Genomic DNA, 15,432 nt, shown 5'->3' with positions numbered 1-15,432 from the left:
GAAAGAGCGGGAAAAAAAGGAAGGAAAGAAGGAACAGAAAGGATCTCAATATATTGACCAAGAAAAAAATGAATTAAATGAATTTAGAAAACAGGTTGTAAAGCATACTGAAATTTTTATTACATAAATGTCTTGAAGACATTTGTACCAAAATACAAAGAAAAAAACAAGTCTCAGTTCATTCTTTTTTCATAGTTATGTAATTTCTTCTGAATCTATAATAGATATTTTCATAATAAAAATTTACGCTAAATTTTTAATCAGAAACTAGGGAGATAATGAAATGCTCAAAATATTGAGTATATGGTGTTATATATATGATGAATAACATTTTTATATTTTCTACCTGATAATAAAGTTTACATAAGAAAAAGAATAGGAAGCTGGTGAAACTAGTGAATAACACAGGATCTGTTTCCATGAAAGCAAAGTAGTCTCTGAATTAGACATATTGGTTTTTAAACTAGTAATAAGCAAACTGAAAGTCATCATTTCCAATTGGGACCAGTGAAACAGGAGCTGAAATTTTCAAATTTGCCTCTAAATGGAATGATAGATTCCCAAGTGCTGAGGAATATACTTGTGAAATAAGGAAAATCTTTAGGCCTAGGTTAGACTTTCCCCAATTGGAAGTCTTAATTCTATATGTCTTTGGTAACCCGTTACCCCCGTATCTGATGATTCCCAAGTCTACATCTTCAGACCAAACCTCTTCAGGTCTGGATATTAACTACTTACTTGATATTTCCATTAATTATCTCACAGGCACCTATACAAACATAAAATTACCATCTTCTTCCTAAAATCTGCTTAATTTTTAACATTTCAGATCTCAGCAAACAATCCCATCACCCGTCAAGTTGCTACAGTCAGAAACCTGAGTCATTCTTAACAATACTTTATGCCCCTGACTTGATTTACAATCAGTTATCAACTTCTGCCAAGTAAAATTCTTAAATATCTCTCGAACATATCTCTTCTCCCCATTTCCACTGTAATTGCCTTGACCCAAGCTACCATGATCTTTTAGTTGGAGTTACTGTCAGAACCGCACAACTGTCTCAACTGCTTTCCTGCAATCCACACTCCATACCACATACCATACTCTGTACCACACCAATTCAAAACTCACATCCAGCTATTGAGAAGGTGAGAAAAGCAAGTCTGCATCTCATCTGTACACCCATAGGGGAGAAAGGATTGAGAATGGATATTTGATTAATACATCAACAGGGTCTCCAAGGTCATAATGAACTTATTTTCATACTAATTTTTCCTTACCAAAAATTTTTATATAGTCTAAAACACTGGTTCTCAAATGTGGGTCCATTTTAGAACCACCTAGAAAGTTTTACAAATGCTGGTGTCTGAATCCTACCCTCAAATATTCTGATTTCATTGATAAAAGAGCACATGCGAATGAATTTTCAAGGCCCTGATTTGGGATTTGTCAGTGAGAGAATGAAGTTTTCATTACATGGTAAAGCAACCTCAGGTCTCCAAACCAACTTCAGCCAATGTTTAAAAAAAAAAAACAGGGAAAACTTTGATTAATATCAATTATTAATATTGATTATTACATTTAAAATAATGCTACATTAGCCTATCAAATTTTCATTTTCTTTTCACATTTGTTTAAGGGAGATGGCATTTTACATGGAATAAATATAACTAAAAAAAATGCTGTTGGTTCAGTATAATATGAAACAATGTTCACTTATTTACAAATCATAGGCTATTTGGGAAAAAATAGTTTCAGAAAAAATGTTTCAAAAATTACGTTTAAGATACAACCTCCCTCTGAACTCTAATAGGAGCACAAGATTACATTCATGGCACTCCAGTAAGATATTTAACAACATAACTTATTCATGCACCCTCTTGGCCATTTTCTATACTACTCTTCCCCAAAGATGAAGAAAAATGTGAAGAAAACTCTTCAAGAAGATCAGGTCATATTAAACAAAATGTCTTATGCCGCTGATGGATAATCTTTAAAGTTACAACACAGCAGTAAAAGAATTGTAATGGCGACAGCAGAAATACAGAGGAGAATTTGATAAGATCCAAAAGTAGTGGGTTATATTCAAATAGAAACCTGAATATAAATGGATAATATTAAAATTCACAAAAGAACAAATGAATATGATGACAAAGGGCGGACAGCTCAGGGTCACAAACTCACTGGTGAATGACAGAAGAAACAAAATGTAACTTGTCTGTAAATAATCTGCATAAACATTTGCTCTAGGACCAGCCTGTAACAGAACATCCCATCCAGAATGTAACACATTCTACCCACAGGTAATGGAATTTCAGGAAGAACAACATCTTCTTAGATTCCCAGAACACATAAAAGCACCCTTTATTGAAATAATAAATGAGATTCAGCTATGCTCATACAATTCAACATGAACAGGAAACAGATACCTTTCCAAGTAATGTAAGTCAGCAGAATAATTTAAATCCAATAGATCTACTTTGGAAAATGAACCATTTCACTAAAAGAAGCATTGTTTAGAGAAACTGAGTTACTGGAAAATTCTCTTCCATTTCATCCAGAGGCCCCATCCTCAGCAGAGTATGAGAGGATCCTCTGCCCACCCTTGCTTGGTGCTAACGTAAGACATAACACCAACTCAAGGGCAGCCTTTGTATACATTCCACTCTGATCTTCTTGGAAAAGTGAACTAAATCCCTTAAGCTAGTTCTTCTTCGACCAGGAATAGTAAGCAGGCTTCAATTTCTGAGCTAACAAGTGTAGCTCTCTGAGGATGGGATTGAGAAGTATGCCTTCTCTAGGTCAGTAGTAGAGTGTCCAATTGATTAGCAATGCCTGCCATGGGCAAAGGAAGTGTAAATGTGGTTTTCTATACTTGCTACCTTTTAACCATTTGGATCGTGGACTTCTTGGACCCTGAATTTCCTTTTGAACCTTTATTAATACAGATGACCCTTGAACAATTCAGGGATGAGGGACACTGACCCCTGCACAGTCGAAAAACTGAGTATAACTTTTGTCTCTCCCCAAACTTAACTGCTTATAGCCTACCGTTGATCAGAAGACTTATTGATAACAGAAACAATCAACACATATTTTGTATGTTACAGGTATTATATACTGTATTCTTACAATACAGTAAGCCAGAGAAAAGAAAATGTTATTAAGAAGATCACAAGGAAGGGAAAATACATTTATAAGTACTGTACTGTGCGTTTCTGTGATCTGTTTACGAGATGAATAGTTTGTCAGCACCTACATCAATATTATATGATTCAAAACACTGTACGTGTTATATATATTACTAACATTAGACATCAAAAATGAAAAGACGACGTGAAAAAGTAATTCACATTTGTTCACAAGTATAATCATTCATAGCCTATACACTAATGAATGAATGTTATAAAATTTTTATGGCATACAGTATCACAGTCATGATCATAATACAGTGTTGGAAATATTGTTACATTAAAAAAAACCCTGTGATATACAATTTCTCCAATTACAAGAGAATTGTAATCAGAGAAATTACAATGTCTGTGGTGCATCTGTGAGTTTTTTCAAATTGTTGAAAATCTCCCCCCAATTTTCCAACATACTTATTGAAAAAAATCTGCCTATAAGTGGACCCACACAGTTCAAACCCATGCTGTTCGAGAGTCTACGGTACTGGGTTTCTGACCTGCTATTCGCATTTTTACCAATGGATCCATAACACAACCACCAATTAGGTCTCTGCTTCAGCATTCTAGTTATCCACAGAATAATTACCTTTGTTGTTTTTAAAAAATGTATCATTTCTAGGGACTTCCCTGGTGGTCCAGTGGTAAAGAATCCGCCTTACAATGCAGGGGACGCAGGTTCCATCTCTGGTCAGAAACTAATATCCCACGTGCTGCGGGGCAACTAAGCCCACGTGCCACAACTACTGAGCTCGCATGCCCCAACTAGAGCCCGCCTGCCACAAACTACAGAGCCCAGCCGCTCTGGAACGCTCACGCCACAATTAGAGAAGAGAAAACCCACACACCACAACTAGAGAGAAGCCCGCGCGCCACAATGAAAAATCCCGCGTGCCCGACGTAGCCAAAAATTAAAAATAAATAAATAAAAATGCATCATTTCTCAGAAGGAAAAAGAAGGAAAAGATGTCTCCAAAAAATGAATACTAGCTGTCAATCATTGTGGATAATTTCTAGATAATTAACATTACCCTTTTCATGCCACTAGTTAGCTTTCACCTGCACAGATGATCTTGGGCTCTATTCTGACTTATGCTGTACAAAGCTCAGGCATTTTGAACAGCTGCTGACATTTTTACATCCAGCTTTCCCAGACTACACCCCGAGTCTCTGGGAATTTTTCCTGCATGAATCACTGAACAGATTTGTGACTTGAATTCTAGATAGTCTCAATTTACCAACACCAATTGTGCCGACCCAGGCAAATAACAGACTCCAAAAACTAAAGGGATACGATGTCACAACATCTGTTTTCAGTCTTAGTCCCAAAGGTACCTCATCTCAGCCAAGCTTGGCATCACTCAGAACAATAATTCAAGAAAGGAGGTGACGGGAATCCCACAGTAGAATGCTCAAATTCAAGCTCATGCCACTATCACCAAACCAGACTGCTTCCTGGATTAGACAGATGTTGGCATGAATGCTGTGAGATTTTCAAGTCTGAATCACTTAATAGAGATGCCAAGTCACTATATTTTGGAAAATTTTATCCTAAAATGTTCACATACTTCTTATAACAGCCATATATAAGTATTAAATTAGACTATTTCTGCACACTAAAAAGAAAACAGTACCAGAATGAGTCTCAAATTGTCTCATAAATGCAATAATCATTACACAAGTGACAACATGAATTAGTTTCCTCTGGCATGGAACTGGTCAGGCAAAAGGATGCTCAGATATCATGCTCAATAAAAGTAGTTTAAAATCACATTTAAATACAGTTTTCATGTGTTTCTGCAGACTAATCCCATAATAACTACAAATAAATTGTGGTTGGTAAGAAATTATTATTGAATAACACTGAATTTTATTTTTTCATTTCAGGGAAATGCAGTTTTAATAAATTAGCCAACATTAAATGGGGATTCCCTTACTTCCACATTCCTTGATGTACAACTCTTTTGACTAATTCACCCTAGATAATCTTTTATTTTACTTTGTATTCTTACTTAAAATGATTTGGAAGGCTAGGATTTGAGCATTGGTTTTAGCACTGACCACTGGACGATGACATCACATCTTTCGACTTTTATTATCTCTGTTTCCTCGTGGGCAACATTCTCAAAATTGTCATCACTCTTTGCTAAGATGGCTTGTGGACATTCCTACTTGCCCATTTGAGCTGCCTGATAGTAGGATCCTTATATCTTCAGAACATTCTTCATTCAAAATATATTGTCCCTCTGCTACTCTGCCAGGCATTGTTCTGGGTGCTGGAGGTATAGAGCAGAGAATAAATCTGCTCTCAGGGGACTTATATTCTAGCACCTAGGAGACACTTGATTACATGAGTCACATTGATCTATTTTCGGTGTCTCAACAACAATACATGTGTTAACAGTGATTTTAATTATTATATTTATTACCACTTCTATAATGTGAGCTGCATATTTATGAAGACTATTCAGTATTCCTATTGGTATCTGATAGACTTCTCACAGCATTTGGGTTCACAATATGGACTCAATAATCTTTACTGAATAAATTAATAAGTGATGTTACTTATGGTGACTAACTTACAGAATTTACTGTAAAATAAATTATCAATCAGGGGCAAAACTTATCTTACCACTAGCCAAGTTGTTAATGTTTTATTATTTGATTAAGCAACAGTTAAGGAAAATACTGAGGATCATTATTCTCTGGTTTAGGACACTATACTAAGACAGGGATTCTGTTCTCAAAACATCTATGGTCTTGTGGCAGAGAAGAAATATGAAACAGAGGGTTTAAAACTATGTTCCTTTTAGCAGAGGTATTTCAAGGACGGTGCAAATGTTTTATTTGAATTTTATTAAAATATTATTAAATTATTTTAAAACTATAATAAATTATTCTGCCCCATCAAGTATTATATACTAAGTGATAACACACTGAAACCCCAAAATGTGCTAACTCATATTGTCAGATTAAATCATCTTCATGCAGCGCTGGGAATAAAACTACTTTTGCAATATCTGTGAATATATATCATGGCTGCATTTTAGCAGAAACTGAATTATCCAATTATATCAAAACTCTGACCTTAAGGAAAATTGGAAATAATGCTAATCTCTCTAAACTACCTTTTATTCAGAATCACACAGAATCAAAGCTTGTCTTGAATTGTGGGAATTTTGAATCAGGCTTAGTTGTCAAGGCAAATCTCTTATATGAAAGGTATCCTCCATACAGTAGGCACAATCAGGATTGTTGTAGTACTACACTCTCCTTTAATAGCCAACTTAGGCCAGACCACATAATAAAGTGTGTGAGCAAATTCACAACAGGTAAGACAAAGTAGTATGAGAAAGTAAACAATACATGGCTGCCATGTTCACTTAAAAACCCATCGTGCAAAAGTTTGGCAATTATGGAGTAGCATATATTAGACCAACCAATCTTCAAAAATAACTCCAAGCTCTGAATGATTTTTTATAGTTAAAATAAACTGCTACTGGGCCTCCCTGGTGGCGCAGTGGTTGGGAGTCCGCCTGCCGATGCAGGGGATGCAGGTTCGTGCCCCGGTCCGGGAGGATCCCGCATGCCGCGGAGCGGCTGGGCCCGTGAGCCATGGCCGCTGAGCTTGCGCGTCCGGCAACGGGAGGGGCCACGACAGTGAGAGGCCCACATATCGCAAAAAAAAATAAAAATAGAAGTAAACTGCTACTGATAGAATGTGTAAGAGGCTACCAATACTTCCCTTTTGCATGCATCCTCTTGCAATGTGATGCCGTAACTCTTCCCATCAAGAAGCAGAGTCTATTTCTCAAGCCCTTGAACCTGGACTGGCCAATGATTTGCTCTGGTCAATGAAATACTAACATTATGGCACAAATAACGTGCTTAGAAAGTACTTGTTCTTTGAGAATTACCCTTTTGTTATTTTGAATGTCTGTAACCACCATAGGAAGAGACCCAAGTTTCAGCCTATCAGATGAGAGACATATAGCCTGTTTGCCCCTTTTGACATTTTGCCATCAGCCAGATAAGTGAGTGAGGTCATCCTAGACCGCTGAGACATGATTAGCGCACCAGTTGACCACAGGTGCAGGAGTGAGCCTAGCAGAAATAAACCAAGTCAGCTCAGATAAAAACTGCCCGAACAATACACAGAATGGAGAGCCAAATGAACAGTCTGTGAGAAGCCACAAAGGTCTGGGGTGTATTTGGACATAATAGTAGATTATTGATATAACAGAGGAGATTTTTTTTTAAAGGCAGATAGAAACAGAAGAAGATAAACACCTGAAAGAAGGGATTCTACAGGGTGAGATCTACATTTATATGACTTTTACATTGATGGAACTGTCTAGTCCATTCTATGAATGGGGGATGAAACTCAATCAGAAAATGACTGAGCAGTTAGCGATGAGTTTGAGGATGCCAGTGTGGCTAAAAATCATGGGAGGAGAATCCCCAAAAGGACTGAGGTACAGGAAGAAATACCCAACTGCATAAAACCACCCTTAAATCATTTGTTGACTCCTAAAATGTCCATGTGTCGGGTGAAAATCCAAGGAACCCAGAAGAAAATAGCTGTAAAGTTAAAAGAATTCAGCAGACCTTGGCTGCTGCCTTGTGTTGGGGAGACAGTTTTGCATTCTAATCTCACCAAATTAGAGGGGCTTAATAAACATCTTGGCTTTCTATTCAAAATGACCGTGCCTTAAGAGTAAGGACCATGTCCCAAGACCGAGGGATGTGCCCTACAATTAAGCGTAAAAATAAAATAGTCCTACGGGAACCTAGTTTCAAACTCAGACTCCACAGCATCAAGGAGATCTTCCAGCAATTTAACTACCTGATAAAACAAAATTTTTCATTCTTCAGAAGATAAGAGAATCTAGAATCTCTACAAAGTATTATCCACAATATCTATTACACAAAAAAATACTAGATATTTGAAGAAATTAAAAACTGTGATTTATAGTCAAAAGAAAAAAATCAAGAGAAAAATACTGATTCACATGTTGGAATTAGCAGACAGGACGTAATTTAAAAAAAAAAGGGATGCATCAGGATCCAACGAGCAAATATAAACCACCCAGTAGTTTTAATATGGAAAGTTTAATATACAGGAATTATTAAACTTTACCAGGGAATGATAGTAACAGGGGATTGGTAGTAAAGGGTAAAGAGAATTCTCAGTAGAAGGTCGGCACATAATTGATATTCAATAAATGCTGCTTAATTTTTAGATTAAAATAGTAATATATTTGGTTGTTTAAATTGTTTAAAGCAATTTTAAATTGTTTGATTTTCTATTGTTTCTCTTACATTTTCATTGTTTAATTGTTTTAAAAATATTTAATGAGGAAATGAATGTAAAGAATCTGTTTTAGTGAAGGCCTTTGGTTGCAGGTAACAGATTGTACTTGGCTGATTTGTTTAAAGGATAAGATGAGGGTTACATGTTGGGAGAAAAGGCTGTCAGACCAAATTTGGAACAGACAGGAATCAGATATCAATAACAGAAATCACTCAGTGGTCTTGCCTAGGGAATTACCAATGGAATGACTAAACTCAACCATTTATTCATTCATTGCATTTCTTCTAATCAAGATTCAGCGTCTAGCAAAGAACCTAACTGGCTAAGTTAGATCACTGAAGCTTCCCAAGGCCCAAATGAGATAAAGAGACTAAGGATTTGGCTAAAAGAATCTTTAAGGATCTCTCCAGCTTTGTAATGGGAGAACAGGCACATGAATTTATCTTGATGACCAGAGGCAATTCCTCAAAAAGAAATTCAGGTTTGGTTGTCCAAGCATCTTCCAATGTCCTCGACAACTACGTTTCTCAACCAGGGTAATTTTGTCGCCAGGGGCATTAGGCAAAGCCTAGAGACATATTTGGTGGTCATGGCATGGGGGTGGGATGCTACTGGTATGTAGTGGGTAGAGAATAGGGATGGTGCTAAGCATTTTTCAATTCACAGGACACCCTTACCCCCACCCTCTAGGCCTAAGAATTAACCACCCCAAAACATCATTGTTGTGAGAATGAACTGTCTGTACACATGCGTACTAGAATACAGATAGAGTTATCTTGATTAGAAGACATTTAATGGACTCAGGCAATATTACTATGGTGAACCTAGTCATTTTCTTGAACACCAGGAAATTCAACCCTCCCAACATGGAACACAGAACTGGTCATTTGGCATTTCTCTGCTTTAAATGATTCTTCATTTTTATCTCTGCTTACATTTGCTTTTGGATCCTTCTACAGTGAGGGAGGAAGTATATTATCAAATCATGCACAAACTCGTCTTTTGAGATGAAGTTTGCTTTAGGATAAGATTTCCAAATCCCATAATATATCCTGCTAGAGCTCTGGTTAACACTATCCATGGTGAAGTGTTTGTTCAATAAATATTGGAATAAGATAATTTTGAACTTCTTAAGATTTCTCCCAATGCTTTTTCTAAGAGGAGGAAAAATTGGAAACAGAAAAGAGATGTCAAAGACACTCTGAATGGCTATTTCCACGTGCAAGTAAAAGTCATGATATTCAAATTCTAATGTGGATAATTATATTTTTGCCTGAATTATACAGGTAATTCAAGCAAAGTTGCAAATAGGTTTAGGCAGGTAACTATCCTATACATGCACTTCTTTTGCTTGTGTAGAAACAGACTTTGTTCTTGAGCTGTCTCGAGTGTGACATTTTAAAACTGTGCATGAATGGTAGAGAGGCTGAGGGGGTTTCACATTTACCAAAGCTTTGTGTTTTTTGTTCTTTGAGCTCATTTCATGCACAAGTTGGTCTAAAGGGATTATTTTTAAAACTCCAGCAGTCTATGAAGCCATTTTTGTGACCCAGGGAACTTTTTTGCTTCTAATCTCACATGGAGATAAAATAGCTCTTCTGCTAAAGTTGGCCTATTCCATGTCATGGGTAAAGTTGGGCTGAACATATATCTGAGAAAGAAAGAAGTGGGGAGAAAAAATGACTGTAAGAAATATACCCAGAACTCAGATATAGGAGACAGAAATCCATTTCACGCAAACATATATTTATGTCATATAACATATTATGCATACTATATGCATAACATAAATGACATTCCTTTACTAACATACCCACCGTCACCACCTTAATCTAAGCCGGATCTCAGCTGGATCCACTTTGCCTCTCCTTCAAGCCACAGAATGAGCTTTAAAAAGCTTAAATCAGATCTTATTAGACAGTTCTTTAAAACCCATCAATGATTTCCTGATGCACTTAATGTAATATGCAAGTTCTCCATGTAAGAAGGTTGGAAGGTCCTACAGAGTGGAGCTCCTGTCAACTTCTCCAACCTCATCAAATCTTTCTCTCTTAACCAACTCCTCCTCCTCCTCTTTCTCTTCCTCCACTTCTTATTCTTCCCTTTGGGACACTTTCAATACCTTGAATTTGCTAAACTCTTTCTTGCCTTAAGCCCTCTTCTGACATTTTCTTTGTCTGGCAAGGACTGCCTCCTCCGCCGCCGACACACTTTGATTTTCACCTAGCTAGCTCCTATTCATCCTTTGGGTTCCATCTGCTCCCAACCTGCAGGTGGAATCCTCCCGCTGTCTATAGGGTTCTGGGCCCCAGAGCTAACTCAGTTTTCTCAGTCATTAAGAGCGGATGGTGAGTTGTATTTCAACAAAAATAAATAAATAAATAATAAAGAGTGAAGGATGAAAAATATACCAGCCAACTGCAGTCAAACTTCAGTCAGCACTAACTAAATCGCCATTTTGATGGATGTATTAGTCAGGGTTCTTCAGAGAAACAGAACCATTAAGACATAGATAGGTAGATGGATAGATAGACAGATAATTATAAGGGATTGGTTCACGTGATGATGGAGGCTGAGAAGCCCCACCATCTGCTGTTTGCAAGCTAGAGGTCTAGGAAAGCGGGTGGTATAACTCAAGTCCAAATCTGAAAGCCTGAGAACAAGGGGAGCCATCGGTACAAGTCCCAGTCCAAGTCTGAAGACCTGAGAACCAGGAGTGCTAATGTCCAAGGGCAGAAGGTGGAGGCCCCAGCTCAAGGAGACAGCAAATTCGCTCTTCCTCTGCCTTTTTGTTCTCTTCAGGATCTCAGTAGGTTGGATGATGCCCACTTGCACTGGTGAGGAGATCTGCTTTACTCAGACTACCGATGCAAATGCTAATCCCCTCCAGAGACACCATCACAGACACACCTAGAAACAATGTTTTACCAGCTTTCTGGGCATCCTTTAGCCCAGTCATGTTCACCATCTTAATGAGAAATGGAAGTTCTGAGCCCTTTAAGTGTTTCACCTGGGAAGAAATTATGCGCCAATGGTAAAATCTAATCACAACTCTCTTAACTCATTGAGGACACTGACAGGATGTTTTTCCATGTAATCTTTAATAGACTAATATAAAGGTAAGCAATCATGATATCTTAGCAATGAGGAACAATGAGGGAATTTGTAGATGGTATTCTCCTTTTCTTTTTCATATTTTTGAATCTCTTTTATGAGAAAGACCACAAAGATCTTTATGACAAATAAAAACCTTATTGATTTCCCATAAAAAAGAGAAACAACAATACGCTTTGGTCAGAGTGTCTCAGACCCCCTAAAGGGGATTTCCCTGAGGTTCCCCTAGAACACCTTCTCAGAGAGGGGACCTTCTATATCACATCAGGGGATCCTCTACCTTAGCAGCATCTTAAAGATGTTCCACCATGGACACCCTGCATGCTGGAGACCATGCAGTTTAGAGACCATGCATCTTAGGGCACCCAGGAAAGGGGAAAAGGGCCCTATCTCACCTGTAAACCATTCCAAACACTTCTATTCCTAGAAGGGCTTTGGTTGGCTTTGTTTGGGTCACGTGCCCACTGCTAGCTCCTTCGCTATGGCGGTAAGAATGAAGTACTCTTATAGGACTAACCTGTATTGCATGCCCACCACTATGGCCAGGAGGGGGAAGAAGGGAATGCAAGTGAAGTTTCCAGAATAAAGGTGAAGGAGGATTTTCAGGACAAAAGAAAAAAGTAGTCTTCACAGTGATTAACATCAGGCTGAACATCTGATGAGCATTTACAGAGAATCTACTATGTGCCATAAGCTTCTATCGTGGGTCCATTTATTCCCTTATATCATAGGTTCCATATGTCATGTACTATTATGAAGCTTATGTGAGAGATGAGTATGAAAAGACTGCTTCTTGTTCCATAAGTGCTAATTTTGATTTTGGTACATAATTTGGGGTGGTCAACAATATGATTTTTTGTTTTTTGGGTTTTTTTGGCCTCTGAGTTGAACTTGATGGAAAAAAGGGGAAAAAAAACCCCAAAAACCCTACCAGTGAAGCAAGATGCCTCTTATTCCTGATCAAGGTTCAGTAGACCAGCATTTCAGAGCATACTGCCAGTTTACAAGGGCAATAATGAGCTCAGCCTTCTGTTAATAAATGCGAGGCAGAGATTAGTTATCTGGCTTTGCTTTTGAGCCAAAACATAACTCCATGGCACATTAATTTGACATAGAGCACAGCTTTTCATTAATAATCACCGTAAGGTCCACATTGTAGAATGGCAGCAGTATATTAACCTGAACTTCCATGCCTCCGGTATGTCATGGACTACATAATTGAGCATGGCACTGGCATTTCTGATGAAGAGGTGGAATCCATGTAAGGGCTACTTGCTTGTAAATTAGCTACATGTCCAGAAAAGTGTGAGTTAAAGATTATTAAATCTAGAATGGCAATGGCCAAACGCATTGTTGTGTAGCGACTATGAAGTACAAATATACTTTTTCCCCCATACTATTAATGCAAACAGAATATCTGTTACTTTAGCAGAGGCCTGTAGAATTCCTCTTCTAAAATCATAAGGAGGCTTCTTTGAGTTTTCAGAACAGGGTGTCTTCCCACAGACATTCAATAACTTGAAAAAGGCTTATTTTAACAAGCTCCATTTCATTCCACTGGACACAAAGAAGGTTGATTTTCAAAAGACTTTCAAACTAAATTACAGCCATGCCCTGGCTGTCACTATATGCAGACTTTTTGCCTGCTTTTCTATCTGCCTACCCATGCCCAAATTAGACAGAGTAAGGCTTAAATATTTTGGCAATACTTGGATTTTAAAAATTGAAAATTAATCTTTGGGCATTTGTGCTAAATTAGCTTATCCTTACAAACTCCACTTGATGGGTATGAGCAAGAAAGAATGAAGTGAAGAGGGAAGAAGACTGGGATTGAAAGTCAAATGCCCCAGGAGCCAGGAGTGAGATGATGGATGATGACCAACATGTGGTCTCCATATTGAGAACATGATAGAAAACTGCAGGGATTGTAGTAACTGGACAGCCCACAACCTGTGCAAAAGAGGCAGCTACCATGACCTATCCTTACTCTGCAGAAATCAGTTTCACATTTTGAAGAGAAGTTAGAAATGTAGATTTTCACTGAAAACTACTGAGTCAAATTTTGACAACTAATTTAAAATTTTCAAAGTGTGTGGGCTTAAAAAAATACTCTGAGCTCTAAAATTCAAGATAGCAATAATTTTCAATGTCTGGCATTTAGCATTGGAAGATGGGAGAGTTGGGTGCTGTGATAGGCATAATCAAGGCTCCTGCAAAATGTCCACATTCTCATCCCTGACACCTATGAGTATGTTGTTACCTTAATGGCAAAAGGGACTTTGCAGACATGACCAAGTTTAGGATCTTGAGATGAGAAGATTAACATATATTATCTAAGTGGGTCCAATGTGATCACAAGGGTTCCTGTAAGGAGACAGGAGGGTCAAAGTCAGAGAGAGAGACAGAGACAGAGAGACACACAGAGACAGAGAGAGGGACAGAAAAGTGGAAGTTGCTATCCTGCTGACTTTACAGTTGGAGGAAGAGACCATGAGCTGAAGAATGCAGGTGGCCTCTACAAGCTGAAAAGGCAAGGAAACGGATTATCTCCTCTGCTTCCAGAAGAGATGCAGCACTGCCAACACCTTGATTTTAGCCCAGGAAGATCATAAATGTGACTTGGGTCAAGGCATGAAGTTTGTAGTAATTTGTTACGGCAGCAATGGGAAACTAATACAGGTGTGAACTCTGCACCTGACACTTATTAGTTGTTCCTTGATGAAAATATGACTTCAACCTCTCCAGTTGGGGTTTCCCAATGGGCTTACTAATAGCTTGTCCATTGAATCCTACCATGAGGATTAGAAGAGAAATGAATAAAACATGCTTAATGGAGAGTTCAGTACTAGTTATCGCAATCATTAGGGCAATGTGCTGGTTATTACGTCATTTTCTGACACCACTTCTAACACCAAATGTGTGTTGTTTTTTTCTAACACGAATCAATTCTCTAATGCTAACTGGATGTCCAGCAATTCTATTCAATTCTGACATGAGCTATCTGGAGTTAGTGCAGAAGCCATAGGTTAAGGGCTCAGTCTCACAAGACTGCCTCCACTTCAGACCCCCAGCTGCAAATGGGGTGCCTGGGATACCCACTGTTCTGCCCGGCCAACTACAAATTTGTGGGTTTTCATGACCCACCCCCTCAGGTTCAATAATAACCCATGGAACTCAGGTAAATACTTTACTTATGTTTACTTGCTTATTATAAAGACTATGTCTCAGGAACAGCCAAATGGGAGAGATGCATGGGGCAATGTATAACGGAAGGGGCACAAAGGGTTCATGTCCTCTCTGGACGTGCCACCCTCCCAGCACCTCAATATGTTCACCAACCTAGAAACCCTTTAAACCCTGTTGTTTTGGGGTTTTTATGGAGATTTCATTATGTAGGCATGATTGATTAAATCATTGGCCAATGATCATTAACTCAGTCTCTAGCTTCTCTCCCCTCCCTGGAGGTTGGGGCAGGTGAGGTTGAAAGTTACAACTCTCTAATCTTGCCTTGGCCCTTCTGGTGATCAGCCCCCATCCTGAAGCTATCTAGGGGCCCCTGCCAGGAGTATACACAAGGTATTCTTATTACTAAGGGGATTCCAAGGGTTTTAGGAGCTCTATGCCAGGAACTGTGGGGAAAAGACCAAATACTTATTTTTTATTGTACCATAGTTATTCCCAACTTGGCCCCAACCCAGATACTTCCTCTGCCCTTCTCTGACTCCATGGGCTGCATGCCCCAGGCTCTCCGGCTGACTGGTTTCCGGTTGGGTTTGCCAAAGGAAGGCACTGGAAGGAGATCAGAGGATGGGAAGGGA

The sequence above is a fragment of the Lipotes vexillifer genome, unplaced genomic scaffold (genome assembly GCF_000442215.2).
Source record: "Lipotes vexillifer unplaced genomic scaffold, Lipotes_vexillifer_v1.1 scaffold417, whole genome shotgun sequence".
Taxonomy (NCBI): domain Eukaryota; kingdom Metazoa; phylum Chordata; class Mammalia; order Artiodactyla; family Lipotidae; genus Lipotes; species Lipotes vexillifer.
The sequence above is the reverse complement of the archived record's forward strand: the minus strand, read 5'-3'. Positions refer to the sequence as shown.